Source organism: Callorhinchus milii, unplaced genomic scaffold (assembly GCF_018977255.1).
Source record: "Callorhinchus milii isolate IMCB2004 unplaced genomic scaffold, IMCB_Cmil_1.0 Scaffold10, whole genome shotgun sequence".
Taxonomy (NCBI): Eukaryota; Metazoa; Chordata; class Chondrichthyes; order Chimaeriformes; family Callorhinchidae; genus Callorhinchus; species Callorhinchus milii.
Genome location: NW_024704751.1, coordinates 8,064,544 through 8,076,960, shown reverse-complemented (window position 1 = coordinate 8,076,960; position 12,417 = coordinate 8,064,544). Strand labels below are relative to the sequence as shown.

At 44.3% G+C, this 12,417-nt stretch overlaps 1 protein-coding gene across 1 annotated transcript in view; it reads left to right on the top strand.

Annotated features, from left to right (window-relative positions):
* The window catches only part of bcas3 (BCAS3 microtubule associated cell migration factor), a 308,857-nt gene that overhangs the window by 83,807 nt on the left and 212,633 nt on the right, over positions 1 to 12,417 (top strand). The gene's annotated exons all lie outside the window — the stretch shown is intronic.

Here is a 12,417-nt window from a genome sequence, read left to right as displayed (position 1 = left end):
ACGGTTGGTCGAAGAGGAAGGTCTTGAGACAGGTCTTGAAGGAGGCAAGGGAGGGGTTGAGACGGAGGGACTGCGGAATGGAGTGGAGCACTGGTCTCCGCTCCCTGTCTTCTCTGCAGTAGAGTGCTTAAACCCATACGTCAGCGATGAGGAGCTGGAACCAGTCAGCGCTGTAACACTGTGTGTTCAGGCCGCATCAGCATGTGGTCTGAGCGGTTTTATCAGACTGCTTGTTAAGGAGGAGTTACGTGCTCATCCGCTCACAAGAGTGTTTTAAAGCCATGTGTAATCTGAAAAATATGGTGAACTCTGTCTGTCTGTGCGTCTGCTGCCATCCATGATCATATTGAGGTGGGTGGGCACTGAGTAACACCACTGGCATGTCAGAGAGTCTGTGAATGGGAATTTGCGGTAAAATCCCAGCAGCACTTCCTCTTTAAAATGATGTGCTTCAGTTGGCTTGGGTTAGCGAACGAAGATGTTTAGGTTGGACTTCTCCGTCAGGGATCATTTTCTCAGTGTCGAAAATAATGCGAGTGCAGATAATGCCTGTGTTTACTTAAGGAGGCTGGAGCGAAGGGGATCCGAGGACTGTTATATCCTCTCAATTGCAGCCACCGCTGGCTTGATATTCAGTGACAGGGCTGCGAGCATTTTGTCAGAGTGTTCAGAGCTGACTGTCCTTTTTTTAAAAAAAAATGTCGGGGCTCACGTGAAGTGAGCAAATTGGAATGAATTTGGAACATAATGGATCTTCAGTTTTGATTGTGTGTGTGTGTGTATAATATATACTGTTATACATATTGATTACGTAAATAGAGAGTATGCCTGTGCAATGAAATGTGAGTCGTTATATTTATGAGTCTCTGTCAGACACAATGACATTTTGCTTTCAGTTGTTACGTGCAGATTGTGGAAGGCTGCACCTCTCAAACAGTCTGGTGCCTTTGCCTGCACTCCTTTTGCTTATAAACCTCCCACAGATGAGGTTGCCTGGAATTCTCTCCCCACTGTGCAAGTTCAAGTGCAGAGTTCACCCTCACCCTGGCCGCTGAACCAGAATTATTGGTTATGTTCGTTACACCGTTAGAAGGATCCTGGTTTCCTCCTGGGACAAAACCTCCAAGACTTTTATGGTTTTATGAAGTACCAGGATTAATTTTTACGAGGCCGATGGCCTTATTTCTTCCTTTGTTTCTGACGTACCCACTTCAGCCAGTTACAGAGCAAAAAGGTGCTGTGTCTTTAAACTGCAGCTGAGAAACTCCATCCTTTTTTCTTTTTGGCGGGGCGCTCTTAAGCTTTTAAAAGTTTGGATGAATAATTTAATATTCCTGTCTGAAAGGATGGGTTGCACCTTTAAAATTCCTACACAATGTGCATCATGGGTGGCTGGGTTTGGCAGTACTGTATATAGGTAGCAAACCCTCAGCTTACACTTTACTGCTTTATTTAACAGCCCTGACGGAGATTGGCAATTCACTGCCTGGAAAATTCTGTACATGAATGAGGCGTGCTTGGCTCTCCATGATTTGTATTGGAAATCTTTGCGCCTTTCCTCTGCTCAGGAGTGCCTTGCGATCGTGCAGTGTCCCCCTTTTCTTAGTGCTTCAGAGAATTAGTGCTACCCTGGATAAAATAAAAAATACAAACAATCCTTGCATTTGACGTAGAGCCTTATCATGTCATCGAGACGCCTCAAAGCGCTTTGTGAATATACTGTAAAGTGAATTGACTGTAGATCAAGTCCCACAGCGTCATTAGAGTAGTCCACTAAGGCAAAAATCAGGAGGCGCGGAGACGAACCTGTTTTTGTTATATTATAATAAACTATAAACTGCACTGTAGTCTGTTTAATATTTTAGGAAAGTTTACAACACAAAACCTGTAAGAATTGAAATGCAGGTAATCCTGCTTCAGCAGTGCAAGCATTAGCATTTGAAACTGTGAATTGGAGGAAAGCACTTTAAAATAAAGCTACGTGCTATTTTCCTCCACTCCCATACGCACTTTTGAAAAATTCCACATCAATAAATTACAAACATGTTCACATCATAAACTGTTAGTATTTTGGCAGTGTGTGCACTTTTTTGTATCTAAAAATACATCCAGATTGTGCTGTTTTTCCTGTCTAACCTGCGAAGTGTTGCACTTGGCTAAGTATACAGACATCTAAAAATGTCTGTGGCCATTGATCTAATTTCCACAAACTTTTTTTTTAACCGCTCAATGTTTCTGCGCTGACTTTGATCTTCATCTAAATGTTGATGCAAACTATAATCTCAGTACACAAATATCTTTGGACACTGTCCTCTGGGAGGGTAAGTATATTTGTATAGTAAGATTGTGTTTCAGGTCTGTATTTATCTCAGGGAGCCCCTGCATCATTCCCATGTCTCTTTTGTGTACCCTGGTGCTCAAAACCCAACCGTGGGGTCAGGTTTAGTCTCCCAGCACATGGGACAGAGATTTGAAAACTGAGTAAATAGCTTAACATTGCAGGTAAGATTTACATCCTTTTTTTTTTGACCGAGGAATCGAGAGACGAGAGAGAGAGGCAGGCACATGGATATGATTTTTGTGTGCTTTGCCTTCCCTGGAGTGTTCATTTTAAATCATTCATTAATTGTAGAATAATGGAAACCTGGGAGTGATGACAAGGCTGTAATCTAATCCAAGAGCTCGGATGACATCATAAACTTTGAGAGCAGATTATAATAGTTATCTGAACCCGGAGCTGAGGTTACTGTCTTGGCGTCAATTCAGGATGCCTGATATTAATTATAACATGTGCAGTACAATTTGTGGAGTGTTATTTTGCGAGCACACAGGTTGCTGCCGGTCCGATCCATATTGATGCTCAGCGACCAGAGCCATGTGGTATTAATAATTGTGACATGACCGGGAAATAATTCCCACTTGACTGTGTCAGTCCGTACATTCTGTGGCTGCTGTGTACTGTAAACATCAGGTGGCTGGGGTAGAGCCCTCGCTTTGTGTGGGAACTTGCTCGCAAGGACACTTACTTTTGCAACTATGGGTGATGGTTGCTGAGACGCTGTGAGTTCTGCGAATCAGGCAGGGAAAGACGCCAATAGCAGCTTCAGCGAAGGAAATGGCTTTCATCTGAAAGGAAGCTCTGTACAATTGGTGCCACGTAAACATTCATCGGGAATCCTTTTTGTTTTACTTTTTATATCCACCAATGTGCTAATTGTTAAACAAAAATGCATGGTAAATATATTCACAGAAAGTAAGTGAAATAATTAGCCAAGGAGGTGGCGTGTTGTACTTCAAACGGATTTAACCCTTTGACTGCCATCGGATGCCTCCCCGACCCGAGCCAAGCAGTTGTGTGATTGCAGTCAGGCCTAGTGACGTTGAAGACATCACCTATCACAGTCAGAAAGTCAGGAAAAGAACAAAGTAAATTTACATACTAGATATTTTTGAAATCAATAAATTAAATACTCTTTTTTTCTTATCTTTTCCCTTCTCTAATTTTCTCTAAAAACCCTTTTAAATTTAATATTCGCCGTCCCTAATCTTACACAACCTAACTTTTTGTGTTCTGGGCATTTAAATTTAAACTTTTCCTTCTGGTTCCCACCAGAAGCTCCTTAGTTTGGAACACTTTAAATAAAAGTTTTTCAGCCAAACAGAATCAGCCAAGCAGAATCACCCAGGCTCAGTGCTTGACTCTCTGGAACTCTGTCCCACAGACCCTATGCATCACCCCCTCTCTTGCCTTCTTCAAGTCCCATCTAAAGACCTTCCTCTTTGACCGTGCCTTTGGCCAACCTCCCACCCCCACCCCTCCTGCCCTCCCAACCCTCCTGACCCCAACTGCCAGCTCGGGGCCAAAACCCATGACTGTCCAGAGCCCCGGGACATCTGTCCGACGTGAAGGGCGCTACACAAGTGTAATTTGTTGTTGTTGACCTCCCAAACTCAGCTTGGCATCTTTGCCCCCAGAACTCCACTTCCCTCATTTACCACAAACCCTCCTGAACATCACAAACAGCCCAGAGTAAATAAGCCTTGTCGAACACAGAAAGGTTAGGCAGTTGTTGATCTGCCTGTGTGTGTGTGTGTGTGTGTGTGCGCGCGCACAGGGTTGAGTGTACGAACGAGAATCACGGCTATCTTGATGGTTGCTCGGGATACTGGCACTGGGGTTGATATTTTATCCTCTGTACTGAGAGCTCTGTGTTGGATTGGAAGATCAGTGCAATTGACCCCTTTGATCTGCGTCTCTGATCCATGCGGCTGCCCTCAATGTGTTTTCCACAGATTTAATAAATGTTCAGATAAAGCTTTAACAGCCACTGGGAGCGGGGGAAGTGACGCACACAACAGGGAGTCCCAGATGCTGGGTAATAGAGAGAGAGAGTTGATTCTTTCTCATTCTCTACAGCTTCTTTTGCGCTAAAGCTATTGATTTAAATACTTCATCAGAATAAAAAAAGTGAAATATTATTATGAATAACAATAATAATCCTCGCATTTGATACAGTGCCTTATCACGTCTTTGGCACGTCTCAAAGCGCTTCACAGAATCTACTGTAAAGTGAATTGACTGTGTCTTCTGTGGGCGAAATCACAGAGTCATAACAGCAGAAGCAGGTCATTTCTGGCTTCACTTTCTCGCAGAAAAACTATGTTTCAAATCCTGACACAATAACGTTGGCCTTCCTCAAGCACATGCAAAAGCATCGCAGATTTATGTTGGCAATAGTGGAAGCTGTGGCAGAGCTAGATCAGACGGCAGAAAGGTTTCTGCCAAATTCAGTCTGCACTTCTTTACGTTTCCTCCAGTGGAGCCCTGATCTCTGCCGTCACATAAAAGTGAATAATAGCAATATGTAAAATGTGCTTCCCCCTTTTGCTAAACTAGTAAATGCACTACCTGTATGGTACTGAGTCACACAGACCAGAAAGATCCCAGGGTTCGATCCCCGGTCTGTGCTGAGTTAGCTGATGCCTAGGTTAGAGGAACGTAGAGTGTTGGGAATTTGCGACTCACTGTCAGAAATGTGGTCGAAGCAGAAAGTATTTAAAAGGAAGCCTGTGCACGCATGGGAGGGGGGAATAGAGATGTGTGTGTGGTGGGGGGAGCAAGAGAGTGGAGTAGGCTGGGTGGAGATTTACTGTGGGGCATAAACGCTGGCATGGGCTAGTTGGGCTGAATGGCCTGTTTCAATGCTGTAAATTCGGGGTTTGGGATCAGGAGGAGTGGAGGGCAGGGAAAGTGGTGGTAAGAGGGTGACCGAAGGCACGGTCGAAGAGGAGGGTCTTGAAGGAGGCAAGGGAGTGGGGGGGGGTGCGAGGTGAAGGGACTGTGGGATAGAGTTCCAAAGGGTGGGGGCACAGAGGCTGAAGGCCTGGCCGCCGATGGTGGGGCAGGCAGGGCGGGGGACATGGAGGAGGCTGGGGCCTGCTGAGCGGAGGGAACGGACAGGTCGATACGGGGTGTGAATCTTGTTGGAAAGTGTGAGTGGACATGAGATGAGGAGACTGTGCGTTCACTCCTGGCTACTCCCATTGTCCAGGCTGACAGAGGAATTGCTGCTTGGGTGAGGAAGTGAAGGGCTGCTAGCACCTATTAAGCTCTGTGGGAAAAAATAAGCCGTGTGAATTTGTTCTGGTTGAGTGTCCGCATTAATTTTGTTTTGTTTCTTTTGTCCGTGTTTAAAGCCTTTGTTTAAAGCGTGATTATTGCTGATGACGTAAGGGGAAGAAACGGATTGGTGGAGTTGCTGAGATTGACGGTGTCGGAACTGGATTCACTGAGCGCGGTTGAACTGACCAGCTCGCTGTTAACTTCTGTCTTGTCTGTGCTAATACAGGTTTCTCCACACGTCAGCCCGGGAGCTCTTCCCGACCTTAATAATCTCATTGGCAACTCACCGTCCACACGAAGGGATGCCAAAATGAGCAGACGTGTCAGAACCGTACAAACTGACACATCTGTCAACAAACTCGACACCTGTTTTGATTTGGGCGAACAATTCAGCCAAGCCCCGTGCACTTCTGTTTTTAATGGAGTATCTCCCCCACGCCCACCACTTTCCTTTTTATTTTTGATTCCATTTTCTGACCCTCGCGTCTAGAGCAAGAGGAGTATGCAGGTGGCTTGCACCGGACTCCTGCTCGCCTCTCCTTGTGTCCTCTCTAGTAGACCGTGCTCAAGCGTGAGTCTCTTACATTGCTTACTTAGTCTCGGTTTACCTAACAGTAAATAGGAACCTGGTTGTTAGTCGTTTGGTGGATCGCTTTTCCGGGGTTAATAATCACTACAAATTTTTTTTTCCAATAATATTCATTTGGTCACTCGATCCACGGCTATTTGTGGGGACGCTGCTGTGCGCAATTGGCTGTTGCATTTCGCCCACAAAATATACAGTCAATTCACTTTACGAAGCTATGATAAGACGCTATATCAAATCCAAGGATTGTTATTATTATTATTAACGCTCCGAGGATGTTTTAAAAATTAAGCAACGGGATTATAATGAGCTTCTTTCTTTGAAGGGGGAAGCCTATTTTTGGCAGCTATTAAACTACAGAAATTATACATCATCAAAAAAATGACATGTCCACTGTTACGGCAAAATGTTGCTTATATAATTAGACTTGGACATAACATTGTCCATAATCAGTTACAAGGAAGTTAGTCGAAATGTTCCACTCAGAGGAATTTGTCAGGAAGCTGTTTCTGTCAGACTGGCATAGAGAAGTTTGTAGTTTTGACTGAGCCTGGAATAATCAGCCTCTGTTTTGTGTATTAACCCTGCAAACACTGAATACACTCGTCAGCTATTGATCAGTGTACTATACCTTGACCGTGTTATTTATCCGGACAGAATTTGAGAAGCGCAGCAAACAACAAACCGTTTGTCTAAGGCAGGCCATTAGTTTATCAACAAAAGGGTCTGGCATTGCTGATCTTTGCTTGTTCGTGGAGCTCTTTGATTCATGTCTGCCACGCTCTCTTCCCCCCCCACACACACCCCCACCATAATCTATCTGGGCTATCAAGAGGCTGGGTTGAAAACAGGCCACAAACTTCAACAACAAGTGAGGGCGGGAAGTATAAGAGGGAGTGAGAAGCAAACCACCAGTGTAGACTCAATGAGCCAAATGGTCTTGGGCTCTGTAAACTCTGTGAGTCTGTCCTCCGCACAATATTGTTGTCTTAGCCAAAACACTATCAAATCCGTTAGTTTTATTAATTTTCATCTGTACTTGTGATACAAATGGAAAAGACACCAATATTTATCTAATGGACAGACAGAACGTCATGAGTCACTACAACTTAAAACACACCAGGCACCAGTTTGATTCACTGTTTATCTGACAAATGGACTGAATACAGTAATGCACTTCCAGCTCTGGTGCTTGTTTGTTTGTTATCTGCTTGGCTCCACTGGTTAGATAAATATTGCATTTAAAGGGTCCCAGGACATCTATTCCTACTTTTGTACAGTTAGCAGAAGGTGAAATATTGTGAATACGTATTAGGAGTGAGCTGCTCTGGGGAAAAGGGACGAAAGGTGGAATATTTACTTTGTTTGATTTGAGCTGTCCAAAAATATTCAATTCAGAGCGAGAATACAGACGCAAATTTTGCTGTTTGAGTACGAAACAGCAAAACTGCTTGTACCTTCGTCACTCAACTTACTCTGGTGAGCACGTTAGCCATTTTGCACACAGTAAGGTCCCACAAACAGCCATGAATTTTATCTGGGGGAGATCGTCAGCTAAGACACAGGGAGAAACCCCTTCGAATATTGCCAGGCTTTCAAAACCGGGCGACTGCAAACTGGTGCCGTGATTTTTCCATTTGCAGTCAGGGATCAGAGTAAATCGCTGATCGCTGCGAAGTCTGCTGTCTTTGAGCACTTGTTGCTATCACTTATAGCAGCTTCATACCTAATACAAGTTTGCAAGCTGTGCACGAGTGTCTTGGTGGGAGCAGAGTGTTACGAATTCAAACCGTAGTGCTCAATAAAATGAGACATTTTGAAGTTTGGCTTGTTCTTGTTGATTACTGATGTGGGGTTGGATCGAGCTGCCTGTATAATTTGTGATCCAGGGACACAGTATTGGAAAATTGCTAGTTTGGGAAGGGTTAAATGAATTTTTCCAACTTCAGTAACACCGCAACATTTGTGCCTCTTGTACTTGCTTTTGTCTCGGTTTGAAGTGGCCGAGATTAAATTTTGGCAAGCGTTTCCTGCTCTGAGCACACGGGCACACCGAATGGCCAATTGATTCTCCAACTGACTGACTTTAATATTTCAATTAAGGCTAAATGGATAAAGAATAGATAATGGCAGAGTGGCCATGGAATTTTAAGTAAGTACAAATGTAGCCATCTTCTATCCAACTATCTAACAGCTTAATATGGTTGACTGGTATTGGCTTCCGTACAAATAAATGCTGTACTTGCGCCGCTGATTTCTCTGTCCCGCAGCACAGCCTCAAAAACACTGCGATCTCCAATTGCTTTTGCTTCGGAGTGGTTTGAAGTGCCTTGTTCTTAACAATGAGTAAACAGAGTGGGGGGTGGGTTCCAATCCTCTCCTCCTCTCTCTCTCTCTCTCCCCCACATATTGTAGCTGGAGTCACCGGGGTACCATTAGCAGATGTAACCCGGGGTCTCTTTCCGTTATATCCTCCCAATGTGAGAGGCGCTATACAAATGTCATTTGTTGTTGTGTGGTTCAGGGATCTGAAGCTAACTAGGGATCCTTCAGCCAACCTGAGTGAGATCAGCTAATTGAGCACAGACTAGAATCAGACCTTGATGCTGTTGGCCTCAGTCTCACTCACCATCCATTGGGAGCCTACAATATAGAGACAGCTGCTTTAGAGTTTACTCTGTAATTAGTACCCAGTGTTGTATCGACAAATATCCATATGTGGGCTGTGTTTGACATAACGGGTCTCAGATATCAAGGGTTATTATCTGACTGGACGATTTCAGGTTCATAGATTCAACACTTTTTTTGTACATAAGATTTGAAATAAATTGTCCAGAGATCAGCGTTCTTGAGCACCATGAATGTAGGGAAGCTGTGAGTCCAGTCTCCGATCTCCCTAACAGAAATGAACGTCAGCCACAGCAGAGAATACTGCTTGAGAGAGAGCTCCCAGCTTCCTGTCCCAAAGATGCTGTGTATCATTTACAATTTAGAGCTTTGCTGTCACTTATACCAAGACCATAAACTCGTGGGATAGAGAACTGTAAGTTCTGCTGAATTTCAGTGTTGAGCACTGGCGCCTCGATATGTTCCAGGTATTTTGTCTTGAAGTACCCTTATTTCCTGAGATAGCCGTGGCTCAAAGGCTTTTCTGCGGAGTCTAAAATACATTCATTTCATGCACAGACGTGTTCTGGTGCCAGCCACAGGGATTCCCGTGGATTGTGTCTGCTGCCGAGCATTGATGTGAGAATACCTCATGTTTGGTGGACCAATAAGAAGGTATCAGCTGTTTGTTTTTAACCCTTTTCCTACTGAGTTACAGTGAGAACACGATGGGGATTTCTCAAGCTCTCCTGAATCTGACCACACTCGGATATAATAATAATAATAATAGTCCTTGCATTTGATATAGCGCCTTATCGTGTCTTTGAGACGTCTCAAAGCGCTTCACAGAACATTACGGTCGAGTCAATTGACCTTGTATTGCACTCAAGTGGCTGTGGTCCCTTGAAAACCCTCTCTCCAATTGGCAACGGGTGTGTGCTTTCCACGTAAGCATCCGTGAAATATACATCACAGGGTCAATGAAGAAACAGTGCAAGTCTGGATTTCTCTGGAAATAATAATAATAATCCTTGCATTTGATATAGCGCTTTTCATGTCTTCTAGACGTCCCAAAGGGCTTTACAGAATAGAAAGTTAGCGCTTTCACGCAGTATTTCTCCAGAAAGTTATCTCCTCGCTCAGTGTGTGAGTGATCCAGGCTGATTGGAGTTTAAGAGCCGCAGGTTCAGAACCAATCTGGGGAATGGTTGGGAGAAATTGTGCTTAAAATCTGAATATTTCCAAACCTGTGCATTTGCCGCCATTCCAAATTCCAAATTGAATTCCAAATAATACACAGGAAGTGTTCAAAGCTTTTGAACAGGAAGTGGGAGCTAATGGCAACAGCCATTCATATATAAATAGATATTCTATCCAGCAATAAATATATATTTTTGTTTTTTTAAAAAAAAATGAGAGCATCTGAGCTTGGGAAAAGGGGAAAAATCTTTCAAGAGTTCCAGCTCGATCATCTAACTCCTGACTACATACATGTGGATGTCAACCCTTTGTAACGATCAGGGTCGGGTGGAATCCACAATCCTCATACCTGAAACTGATCTGGAACTGATTTGTGCTAAATCAGGTTTTTGTCAGTTCTGAAGTGCAGTTGGGGCCAGACTTTCAGAAACGGATTTTAAAAAAAAAAGCTCTGACGCAGTTCAAAGAGATGTTTTTAAGGCTTTCGAGAAAAAAAAGTGTAGTATTTACAGCTGAACCCACTTTAAACACATACCAAGAAGCTCTCACAGTGTCTCAAGGCTTCAAACATAACACTCCTAGCTGCATGAAGTTGCTTTCCTTGGGTATTATGTGGTTAAAGTGTTTCAGTGTATTCACAAAACTCCAGCCGGTGTGCGGTCAGCAGCGTAAATAAGGTTGCTTTCAAGTTTTCTCTCACTCGCTCATTTTGAGTTTCAAATTATATATTTCTCAAGGCCGCAAAAGCCCAAGTGAGACACTGCAGCCCTTTTCTGGCTTCTAGGGAACATTGTACCACCAGCCTTTTCATCCCACCCTGTAAGCCAAGACTCATCTATCAAACCTAGGCTGCAGAGGAAACACCCAGATAAACACACCACAGTGCCTGAACTCCCAATCACTCTCTTGCTTCCGCTTCCCTGCTCTATAATTAGAAAGCCTTCTCTTCCGTCTATTCCCTCCTGACGCAAATGCTTTTTGTGGCTTGGCACTTTGTTGGGGCGTGGGTCAGTTTATGGCCAGTCCAGTGTCTGACTTGCTGTTTACAGACTCTTGATTACAGCGTAAACAGCACTTTCTAATTCCATACCACTTGGTCCCCTTTTTTTTTTGGGGGGGGGGGGGAAACGTGTGAGTGTGATCTGGATGTTATGTTGCTCCTGAACCCTCCCCTTTCTTCCAAGCCATCTTTTTGTTTTGCGTAAGTGGTTGGTGTGAAAAACGGGAAACAGTAAATTAGAGCGAAGTAACTTATTGGCTTTTCAGGCAAAGGCTGTTTCCAGCGATTGAATCTAATTAGCCGTTTCCCCCCCCCCCCCCCCTCCCCCCAAAAGATAACTTTCAGTTGGCTATTTTTTCCTGGTGTCACTTCCCCACCTTCTGTGAGATAAGTCGAACAACAAAACACCATTACTAATCAGGCCTCACAAGCTGCACCCTCAGTGTTACAGATTAGGGATGAAAAGGTGATTCGAAGGCACTTGACTTGCAGCAGCGTGCAGCCGGGAGTGTGTGCAAACCACCAGCAAAAGCTGCCTTTCAGAAGGAAACTTCCCTCTAAATTGATGGCAGCTTTCGAACTTCTTTTAAATGGTCGCTGAAAGAATGCTAAACAACCCCAAACAAAATGGTGCACGACCATGGGAGATGATCGTTAACCATTCCTGTTTTACACTTCACCCCCATTAGTTTGTGCAAATACACTGGAAGCCAGTGACTGATAGAGGGTGTGTGTGTGGGGAGCATCTAGTGTTGGCACTGGGCATGGATAGGGGCAGTGGGGGGTGGGGGTCGAGAGTGTGTGCGTGTGTGGGAGGGGTGTATGACGGAGGATGATGGTGTGTGTGTGTGAGGCAGGGTGGGGTATTGAGGCTGTTTGTGAGGAGGGGTGTTTGAGTGGTTGTGTGAACCGGGGGGTGTATGTATGTGAGGTTGATTTACGATCAGAGTTGTACAAATCCTCAAACTAACCCTGACAGAATTGGAGGTGGTGTTTTAATGACAAACTTTCATGGACTTTTTGTGGGCTCAGAATGAAAGCAGAAAACCCATCAATCAAATGCCATTTAATAAAAAGCAATGCATTTAACATTGTGGTTTTAGGAATTATTGGCTCTGTGTAAAGAGAAGCAGCCTTTCATTTGGTGTCAAAGGTTGACTAGATCGAGAATTTCTCATTTTCACTTGACTTTCCTGCAATTTTTGTGACCGTGAGGAGAGCCCAGTTCACTCCTGACCTCGTCCACCGTCCTCCCAGGCACACTCCCCCCCCCGGGAGGCTCTAGGTAACCATCAGGAATAGGAACCCTGTTATAAACTCCCTCCTTAACCCAGGGCTAACCTTGTGAGTCCACTTGTAGCAGCTACCAATACAGTGATCAGCTCACAGAGCCCAGAATCC